The 10,624-nt window shown below is 31.3% G+C and overlaps 1 protein-coding gene across 1 annotated transcript in view; it reads right to left on the reverse strand.

Moving 5' to 3' along the window:
• The window catches only part of LOC111580119 (zinc finger protein GLI2-like), a 75,233-nt gene extending 64,848 nt beyond the window's left edge, over positions 1–10,385 (reverse strand). The window contains 1 exon segment of the mRNA XM_035956028.2: positions 9,662–10,385. The gene's annotated coding sequence lies outside the window, so the exon portion shown is untranslated.
• Positions 10,386–10,624: the final 239 nt, after the last annotated feature.

A 10,624-nucleotide genomic window follows, 5' to 3' on the forward strand; every position in this document is an offset into this window, starting at 1 on the left:
TGTGTGAAATGGTTCCAGATTTATCCATAATGACTCGAAAAAGACTCCAAAAGGACCAAAACTTGTCCACAAGAGTCAAAAGTTCACCAAAACAACTAAAAGATTGTACAAAATGACAAATCATGGCCAAAATTAGTAAAACTGTGCCTAAAATGATTGGAAAATAAAGTCAAAATTGTCAAAAACTGTCCAAAATGACAACTTTTCCAAAATGACTAAAAATGACAAAATGTCCAAAACTACTTGAAAAGTTTGTCTACTGTGACTTGAAAACTTTCTGAAATGACAAGAATATTTCCACAATGACTCAAAAAAATTGTCTAAAATCACAAAAGCTTGTTTTAAATGACTAAAAGATTGTCCAGAACAACTGAAACCTGTGAAAATGTCCAGAACTTTCCCTAAATTACTCAAAATCTGTCAAAAATGGCTAAAACTTTTCCAAATTGACCCAAAATCTGCCCACAATGACTTGAAAAGTTGACAGAAATGACCAAAAGTTCACCTAAAAGATTGTCTGAAATCACAAATCATGGCCAAAATTACTCAAAATGTGTCTAAAATTACATGAAAATAACATCAACATTGTTAAAAACTGTCCAAAATAACAAAAATCTGTCAAAAATGACAACAAAATGTTCAAAATTCACCTACAATGACTTGAAAAACTCTCTAAAATGACAAAAATGTTCCAAAATCGTATAAAATGACAAGAATTTCTCCACAATGACTCAAAAAATTGTCCTAAATGACAAAAACCTGTCAAAATGACTCCAAATTTTATCCAAACTGTATCCAGAATGACTAGAAGATTGTCTAAAATGACAAACCTGTCCAAAATTTTAAAAAATTCAGCCAAAATGACCAGAATGTTTCCACAATGACTCAAAAACTTGCCCAAAATAACAACTTTACGACAAACATTTCACACAATCTTTTTGTCATTTTAGGCAAATTTTTGAGTCATTGTGGAAAAATTCTTGACCTTTCAGACCATTTTGTTTGTCGTTTTAAACAACTCCAGACATTTTGTTTGTCATTTTAGACAAATTGTTGTAATTTTGTACAAATTTTGAATCATTATGAAAAAAATTCTGGTCATTTTAGGTGATTTTTTTAATTTTTTTTAAAAAATTGATCAGGTTTTGTCTTTCTAGACGATCTTCCAGTCATTTTGGATAAAGTTTGGATAAAACTTGGAGTAATTTTTAATAAGTTTTTGTCATTTTGGACATTTTTTTTCAAGTAATTTATGGGAAATTCTTGACATTTTACCAGGTTTTAGTCATTTAGGACAATTTTTTGAGTCATTCTGGACGAATTCTTGTCATTTGAGACAGTTTTTCAAGTCATAGTAGACAAACTTTTCAAGTATTTTTGGACATTTTGTCATAATTTTTAGTCATTTTGTTCAGGTTTTGTCGTGTCAGACAATCTCGTCGTCATTTTGGGCAACTTTTAGAGTTGCTGTGAAAAATTCTTGTCCTTTCAGACTATCTTAAAAATCATCTTAAACAACTTCAGACATTTTGTTTGTCATTTTAAACACGTTCTTGTCATTTTGTACAATTTTTGAGTCATTATGAAAAAAACATCTGGTCATTCTGGGGAAACATTTTGGACAAGTTTTCATCATTTAGTGCAATTTTTGAGTCATTATGAAAAGACATCTGGTAATTTTAGGTAAACATTTTGGAATTCTGGACAAGTTGTCATTTTGGGCAGTTTTTCAAGTCACTGTGAACAAATTTTGGAGTCAGTTTGGACACATTTTGAATCATTTTGGGCGAGTTTTACCATTTCAGACAATCTTTTGGTCATTTGTGAGTCATTGTGGGTCAAATGTGAGTCAGTTTTAGTCATTTTGAACACATATTAAGTAATTTAGGGCGAGTTCTCCACATGTTCATTTTTAATCATCTTTCAGTCTTTTGGGTGGAGTTGAAGTCATTCTTGTCATGTGGGATCACTCCTTTAAAAGTCATTTTGGATCAGCTTTGAGTCTTTTTGATCAAGTTCAGTCCTTTTACGTGATCTTTTAGTCATTTTGGACAATTTTTAGGGCAAGTTCTCAACGTTTTAGTCATTTCAGATGAACTTTTAGGTGAACTTTTGAGTCTTTTGGACAAGTTTTTGTCATTTCTGGCAACTTTTCAAGTCATTGTAAGCAGATTTTGAGTCAGTTTGGAGACGTTTCAGTCATTTTGGACACATTTTGAGTAGTTTAGGGAAAATTCCTGATATTTTAACAGGTTTTAGTTGTTCTAGACAATCCTTTAGTCATTTTAAACAAATTTTTATCATTTTAGACAGGTTTTCAAGTCATTGTGGACATTCTGTCGTCATTTTTAGTAATATTGGAAAATTTGTTGTCATTTTTGGCAGTTTTTGACAATGTTGACTTTATTTTTCAAGTAATTTTAGGCACATAATTGTAATTTAAGATCATCTTTTAGACTTTTTGATGAATTTGAAGTCCTTCTTGTCATTTAGGATCATTTAAAAAAAAATCATTTTAGATAAACCTTTAGTCTTTATGGACCCTTTTGGTCCTTTCAGATGATCTTTTGGTCTTTTGGGGCAAGTTCTCAACATTCTATTGGGTTTTTGTCATTTCAGACAATCTTTTAAATTTAGATTTAACTTTTAAACAAGTTTTTGTCTTTTCAAACAACTTTTCAAATCATCGTGGGTAAATCTGGAGTTTTTTAGGACATTGGTGGCACATAATCAATCTAAATGTCTTTGTCCACCTTTAATTCCTGTTTGTTTGTGTTTATTCATGATTTTTCATGGTTGTTCTGGGACTCTTCCTGGTTTCTGCTCTGGTTAATCGATCAGACTGTCCTGGAAGTTGAGAGCCCGGTGATTTCTCAGTTTTTTTTCTCTGATAAATGGAGTCTTGGAGGTTAACTCGAACGCTCAGCGACACTCGGCTCATGCATCGCTGCTGCTGCCGAGGCCTGGACTTCCAGGGATCGGAGGGTTTTCCCTGCGTCAGGAAAACGAATGCCTCGGCTCTCCAGGTGAAGCCTCCGCAGCTTCGCCGAGCGTCAGCCTGAATTATTACCGCCGCCGTTGTCAGGCGAACAAACGAGCGTGTCGCCGCTCAAAAGGTCACGACGAAGCCGAGTGAAGCCGCCATCGGTTGGCCGGGCGTGGAAGGACCACTTGGTGGGATTTATGGAGGAGCCCTGCACCTATTCTCCTTTGAATAATAGTGATCCTGTAAAAGACGGCCCGGTCGGTGGCGAGTCGAAAATAGAATCCAGCCCCGACTGGAGGGTTGTTTATTAAACAGCGGCTAACGGTGACATCTGAATTTATACTGAGCTGCAGCTTCAACGGAAACGATGAGGCCCAAAATGTGAACAAACACAAAGAGAGACGAGCTTCTAGAAACCTCTCTGTCCTGGAACTGATTAATACAGCTGGTCCAAGGATGTTTTCTACAACAGTCTCAAGTCTGAAAGGGCCTTAAAGACAGAAACCTCTAAAACTATTGTTACAGACTGATCAGCCGAAGATAATAAATGATTAGCGACAACACTGACAGACGTTCAGGACCTTAAAGACAGAAACATCTAAAACTATTGTTATATATTGATCAGCCGAAGATAATAAATGATTAGAGACGACTCTGATGGATGTTCAGGACCTTAAAGACAGAAACATCCAAAACTATTGTTATGTATTGATCAGCCAAAGATATGACAAAAAAGTGCGCCAAAAAATTACCAAAAGGGCAACAGAAATGACAAAAAATTCTCAAGAACGGCAAAAAAATTTCCAAAATGATCAAAAAATTTTCAAAAATGATGCAACAAAACTGTGAATCAATAAAAACTGGTTAATTTCTAATATAAATTGAGCATTGTGTTGCTATTTTCAGCCTGAGGTGACTGTTGGAAGCTGTTCTAGCTGATCCAAGGCTTTTGCACTGATCAGAGGTCATTAACCATCCTAGAAGTCTTTGTCATGGTGCCCCTTTGCCACCTAAATGCCAGGTTTTAGGGAAACATTTCAGGTTTTTGATCAAAAAGACTTCAAAAGGTCAAATTTGTGCACGTTAGTGGCAGATTTAACTTGGATTTTCTCAGTAAAACTGAAACAATGGATCAGGAGAAACTTCTTCATTGAGTTTTACTCCAATTACATCTTAATTTTACTGGAAGTTCAGCATCTCTGGCTGGTTTTTCCTGCTGATTCCTGATTTATGAACAGTTTCTGAAAGCTAAATTTCCACCTCACTCAGGTGAAGTGTCTCCAGGTAAGAAACTTCCTACATCCTGCTGTATTTTAACATGATGTTTTGCAGTTTTTGTCCACAAACATGTTCACGTTTCTGTCGAACAACAATATTTTTGACTCTGCAGAGCTGAAATGTTTGATTTTAAGCGTGTAGTGCTGCAAAAATTCATAAAAAATAAGATAAAAGTTCCCCAGAAAGACAAAATACTGTTCAAGGCAACTCAGGAATGGTTTAAAATCATAAAAAATATACCCAAAATGACCCCAAAAAACATCCAGGAATATTACAAAAAGATTCAGAAATATCAATAACGTGTCCAATAAAACTCAAACTACACAAAATGAAAAAACTGTTCAGAATTACTTAAACATTGTTCAGAAAAACTCATCAAAAATTCTCCAAAATGACGAAAAAAATTCTCAGAAATTACAAAAAAGTTCCCAAATGATGCAAAAAATTGTCAAAACTTTTAAAACATTTTTTCCAAACTGACATAAAATTTGTGCTAAAGGATCAAAAATTTTGCAAAAACTGTTTGACTCTAAAATTTTACAGTTTTTCCTGCATTTAAATGTGAAATAAATAAATACAATTCTACATATTTGCTGCCATTTGAAACTAAAAATATCAATTCTATGTTTGTGGTATCTATTTAAAAATTCTTGCTTTATTTATTAATTTACTTTCATTAAAAAATTTGACTGTAAAATTAAACCATTTTTACTGTTTTTAAATCAGAATAAATATGGTCATTTTTCACATATTTACTGAAATTTTCCTTTTTTAATCTTTTTTTTTTGACATTTTCAGAGGATTTTTGACATTTTTTTCCCAGTGTAGTGTTTCTTTAATATAATATAATAAATATAATATAATATAATATAATATAATATAATATAATATAATATAATATAATATAATATAATATAATATAATATAATATAATATACTATAATATAATATAATATAATATAATATTTAACTAAAGTGTCATGTTTCAGCTGCAGCTTGGTGTTTTTACAGATTTCCGTCTTTAATTTCTACAGAAAAACGAGTGAATTAAATCCTGAAAATCAGACTTTATTGATGATTTTTCTGCTCCAAATATGAAGATTATCAGATCAGATCATTCATTTATCACAGGAGTGTTATAAATATGTCACAGATTTTATAACGCAGATGAAGAAAGGAGTTAAATTAAACAGAAAAAGAACATTTTCAACACAAGCAGAATTATAGAGATTTAAGTGACTTACTGTTTGAATATTATGATTAAAATGTGAAGATTTATGAGGATTATAGAGATTTAAAGCAGTTATAGTGATGACGTCTTTTAGTGGAGTTATTATGAAGAAAAAGACTAAACACAAAAAGAACATTTTTGATGCATATTAATGCGAATTTAAGAGATTATTGTGTGAATATTATCAATAAAAAGAGTTAAAATCATTTTTCTGCTCCACATGTGAACATTTATTAGAATTATTTCTCCTTTTTCATGCAGAACTTCCTGCTGCTAATCTAATTTATTCAATGTATTATTATTTGTTCTTATTTTAGCATAACAATGACTTATGAACCTGCTGCTTTTTATCGTCTTTTTCTTTTTAAAAGCGTCCGTCTGCGTATTTAATAAATAAATAAAACCTGCAGAACCTCAACAAGGTCACTGCGGAAAAGAAACCAGGACGATTCAAATCCTCACGTCACCATTAAATGTTCTGTTCTACTTCTAATTTAATCATTTTATTCATAATAACTCAACTAAAACATACATTTCATCTCCATAACCGATTTATATCTTTAGAATTCTAATAAATCTGCATTTTTTTTTAACAAACTGCTGCTGGAAAATCTTTTTGTTCTTAATTTAGTCTTTTTCTTGATCATAAATCCACTAAAACACACATTTTATCACTATATTAATGCAATAATTCACTATAGCTGCTTTAAATCTCTAAAATTCTCCTTATTCTGCATCAAAAATGTTCTTTTTGTCTTTAATTTAGTCTCTTTCTTCATAATAACTCCACTAAAACACAAATATTATCATCATAACTGATTTAAATCTGTATAAATCTAATAAATGTTCGCATGTGGAGCAGAAAAATAGAGTTTTAACTCTTTTTATTCATAATATTCTCAAAATAAGTCACTTAAATCTCTAAAATTCTCCTTAATCTGCATCAAAAATGTTCTTTTTGTGTTTATTTTAATCATTTTATTTATAATAACTCCACTAAAACACACATTTTATCACTAGAACTGCTTTAAATCTCTGGAATTCTCTTTAATATGCATATTAATTATCAGATTGCAGCTTAAAAATATTCTTTTTGTGTTTAATTTAGTCTTTTTTTCATAATAATTCAACTAAAACACACAAATTATCGCCAAATTCCTGCAATAATTCACTATAACTGCTTTAAATCTCTATAATTCTAATAAATTTCCACATGTGGAGCAGGATCAAGGCCGATCTTAAGGATTTAAATCCTCAAACATGACGATTAAAGCAGGTAAAGGGACCAAATGTTGGTTTTAATGAGAAAAAAAGAACCTAAAATCACATTTAGCTTCAATCTGTTCCAAATATCACAAATAATGCAGAGTTTTTGTGGATAATTGAACAGATTCTACAATCCAGGAGCGTTTTATAGAAGAAAAAGATGAAATTAAATCTGTTAAATGAAGATAAATGAAAATGACAGAGATTTAAATCGACTTACTGGTTAAATTTAACGAGGATTTCACAGATTCTGAGTAAAAATCAGGTGTTTTTAGCTCCAAATATGAAGATTTTACAAAATATTAAACAAAAAAAAGGAGTTTTAGTAAAGAAAAGGATTCAATTAAAGCCTGAAAATGAGGTTTTATTGCTGCAATCTGCACAAAAATATGAAGATTGAGGAGAATTATGGAGAATATTAAACACAGGAGGGTTTTATTTAAGATATAAATATGAAAAAACTGAATTAAAGCTCTAAATTAACATAAAAAGACTCAAGTAAAGCAAATATAACATTTCTGATGCAGATTAAGGAGAATTTTAGACACTTAAGTGACTTATTGTGTGAATATTATGAAGAAAAAGTGACGTTTTATGAGAATTCTACAGATTTAAAGCAGTTCTAGTGATAAAATGTGTGTTTTAGTGGAGTTATTATGCAGAAAATGATTTAATTTGAGCGAGAAAATAGCATTTAATGGTTGGATTCTGGTTAAAATATGAACATTAAGGAAACATTTAGAGAATTAAAGGAGTTACTGCAGGAAAATCAGGATTATAGCATCGATTCTAAAACACAGGAGAGTTTTAATGAAGCAATAATGAAGAAAAAGACTAAATTAAAGCTGTAAAATTCTAGTTTAATGCTTTAATCTGCTCTAAATCTGAAGATAAAGGAAAATTGTGTAGATTTAAAAGAGTTACAACAACTTATTGCAGTGAAATCATCTTTATATTGTAGATTTTCAATTCCAGGAGAGTTTTAATGAACCTTTAATAAAGAACAATAGTTAATTAAAGCTCTAAATTAACATTTTTAAAGCTGCAATCTGCTCTAAATATGACAATAAAAGAACATTGTGGAGATTTTAAAGGAGTTAAAGCAACTTATTGCAGGAAAATCATGATGATATCACAGATTTTAATGCACAGTAGAGTTTATATGGAGTTATAATGAAGAAAACCTTTAATTAAAGCTCTAAATTACTGTTTTTGAACTGAAATCTGCTGTAAATTTGAGGATCAAGGAATACTGTGGAGATTTTAAAGGAGCTGGAGCAACATATTGCAGGAAAATCAGGATTATAGCATCAAATCTAAAACACAGGAGAGTTTAAATGAAGCAATAATGAATAAAAAATTAAAGCTCTAAACTTATAGTTTAACACTGAAATCTAAATATGAAGATTAATGAATATTGTGGAGATTTGAAGGAGATTTAATGGAGTTAAAGCAACATACTGCAGGAAAACCATGTTAATATCACAGATTCCGTAACCCTTAACCCTTTTAATGAACCTATAATGAAGAAAAAGACTAAATTAAAGCTCTAAAATCACATTTAAATACTGAAATCTGCTGTAGATATGAAGATTTAGCAAAATCATAGAGATTTTACAGGAGGTTTAATGGAGTTAAAGCAACATATTGCAGGAAAATCATTTTAATATCAGTTATTCTAAACCACAGAAGTGTTTATGTGGTGTTATAATGAAGAAAATCACTAAATTAAAGCTCTAAAATTAATGTTTTTGAAATGAAATCTGCTGTAAATATAAAGAAAAATGAAGATTATGGAGATTTTAAAGCAGATTAAAGGAGATTAAAGCAATTTATTGCCGTAATATAAAGATTATATCATCAATTTTGAATTACAGCAGTGTTTAATTAAACCAATAATATAGAAAAAGACCAAATTAAAGCTCTAAAATTATAGTTTAATGCTGCAATCTGATCTAAATATGAAGATTAAGCAATAATGTGGAGATTTAAAGGAAACTAAAGCAGCTTATTGCAAGAAAATCAGGATTCTATCCCTGATTCTAAAACACAAGAATGCTTTATTAAACCAATAATGAAGAAAAAGACCAAATTAAACCTCTAAAAGTATAATTTAATGCTGCAATCTGATCTAAATATAGAGATAAAGAAATATTGTGGAGATTCAAAGGGGCTGTAGCGACTTATTGCCCTAAAATCATGATGATAAAGTAGATTTTTAATTACAGGAGAGTTTTAATGAAGCAATAATGAAGAAAAAGACAAAATCAAAGCTCTAAATTAACATTTTTGTGCTGTAATCTGCTACAAATATTAGGGAAAAGAAATATTGTGGCAATTTAATGGAGCTAAATCAACTTATTGCACTAAAATCATGTTAATGTCACAGATTCTAAATCTCGGGAGAGTTTAATTAAACCTATAATGAATAAAAAGCCTAAATTAAAGCTTTAAATTCCAGTTTAATGCTCTAGTTTTCTCTAATTCTGAGCATTAATGTGGTTTAAAATCTGTTGTTTGTAGAAAAATCATGAAGATATGAGAGGATTTGATAATCTGGAGTGTTTTAGTTCAGTTATTATAAAGAAAAGAGTAAAAATATGAAGATAAATGAGAGTTTTAGAGATTTAGAGCAGATCAGTGAAGTTATTGATTAAAATAATAAAGATAATATTCAATAAATGACAGTTTAAATGAAGAAATGAAACTGTTCTTCCTGCTGTAAATCTCATTATTCTGGGATTATTCTGGGATGTTGTTCAGATTTAAGGAGAATTATTGGTTCCAATAAAGATGATTATTGATTATTGGAGACTTTAGTTCAACCGATAATCAATAAAACCAATAAATCCACATTTAACGGACCGAATGATGCGGTGAAACTTCAGTCAGAAACTCACCGGAGAAACGGTTTCCTCCGGTTCAGTCCTCCGGTTCAGTCCTCCGGTTTAGTCCTCCGGTATTTTCTCCGCTTTTTTTTTTCTTCCTTCAAACTTTCAAATCCACAGAAACGATCAAAATCCTCCAAAGTATCCGGATGAAGCGGCGACGGTTCGGTTCCTAAAGTCCCGGTTTCACTTCAGCTCTTCCTCCGGAAAAGTCCCGGTTTATGTTCACTTCTCCTCCGGTAAAGTCCCGGTTTCCCTTCAGTTCTTCCTCCGGTAAAGTCCCGGTAGAGTCTCAGAGAACCGGCAGCAGGACACCGACAGAGAACCGGGAGGAGTGATGGAGCAGGTTGGGGTGTGTTACAGTGTTGTAGTGTGTGTGACAGTGTGTTTATAGTGTGTTAGAGTGTGTTTATAGTGTGTTAGAGTGTTGTAGTGTGTGTTACAGTGTTGTAGTGTGTGTTAGAGTGTGTTTATAGTGTGTTAGAGTGTGTTTATAGTGTGTTAGAGTGTTGTAGTGTGTGTTAGAGTGTGTTTATAGTGTGTTAGAGTGTGTTTATAGTGTGTTAGAGTGTTGTAGTGTGTGTTAGAGTGTGTTTATAGTGTGTTAGAGTGTGTTTATAGTGTGTTAGAGTGTTGTAGTGTGTGTTAGAGTGTGCTTATAGTGTGTTAGTGTACTGTTGTGTAGTTTTAGTGTGTTTATAGTGTTTTAGTGTGTTAGAATGTGTACTTGTGTTGTTTTCTGTCATTTTCTCTGGTTTCTGTTCAGTTTTTGCTTCTTCTTTTTCAAATTTGTGTCATTTAGTTTTTTTGTCGTTTTTGTATTTTTTCTAATTTTTGGTCATTTTGTGTCATTTTTTTCATTATTGTCAGATTTTTTGTGTTGTTGCCGTTTGTCATTTTGTTTACAATTTTGGGGGGAATTTTTGTACTTTTTGTAATTTTTGTTGTCTGTCATTTTTGTATTTTTGTATTTTT

Source organism: Amphiprion ocellaris, chromosome 24 (genome assembly GCF_022539595.1).
Source record: "Amphiprion ocellaris isolate individual 3 ecotype Okinawa chromosome 24, ASM2253959v1, whole genome shotgun sequence".
NCBI lineage: Eukaryota > Metazoa > Chordata > Actinopteri > Pomacentridae > Amphiprion > Amphiprion ocellaris.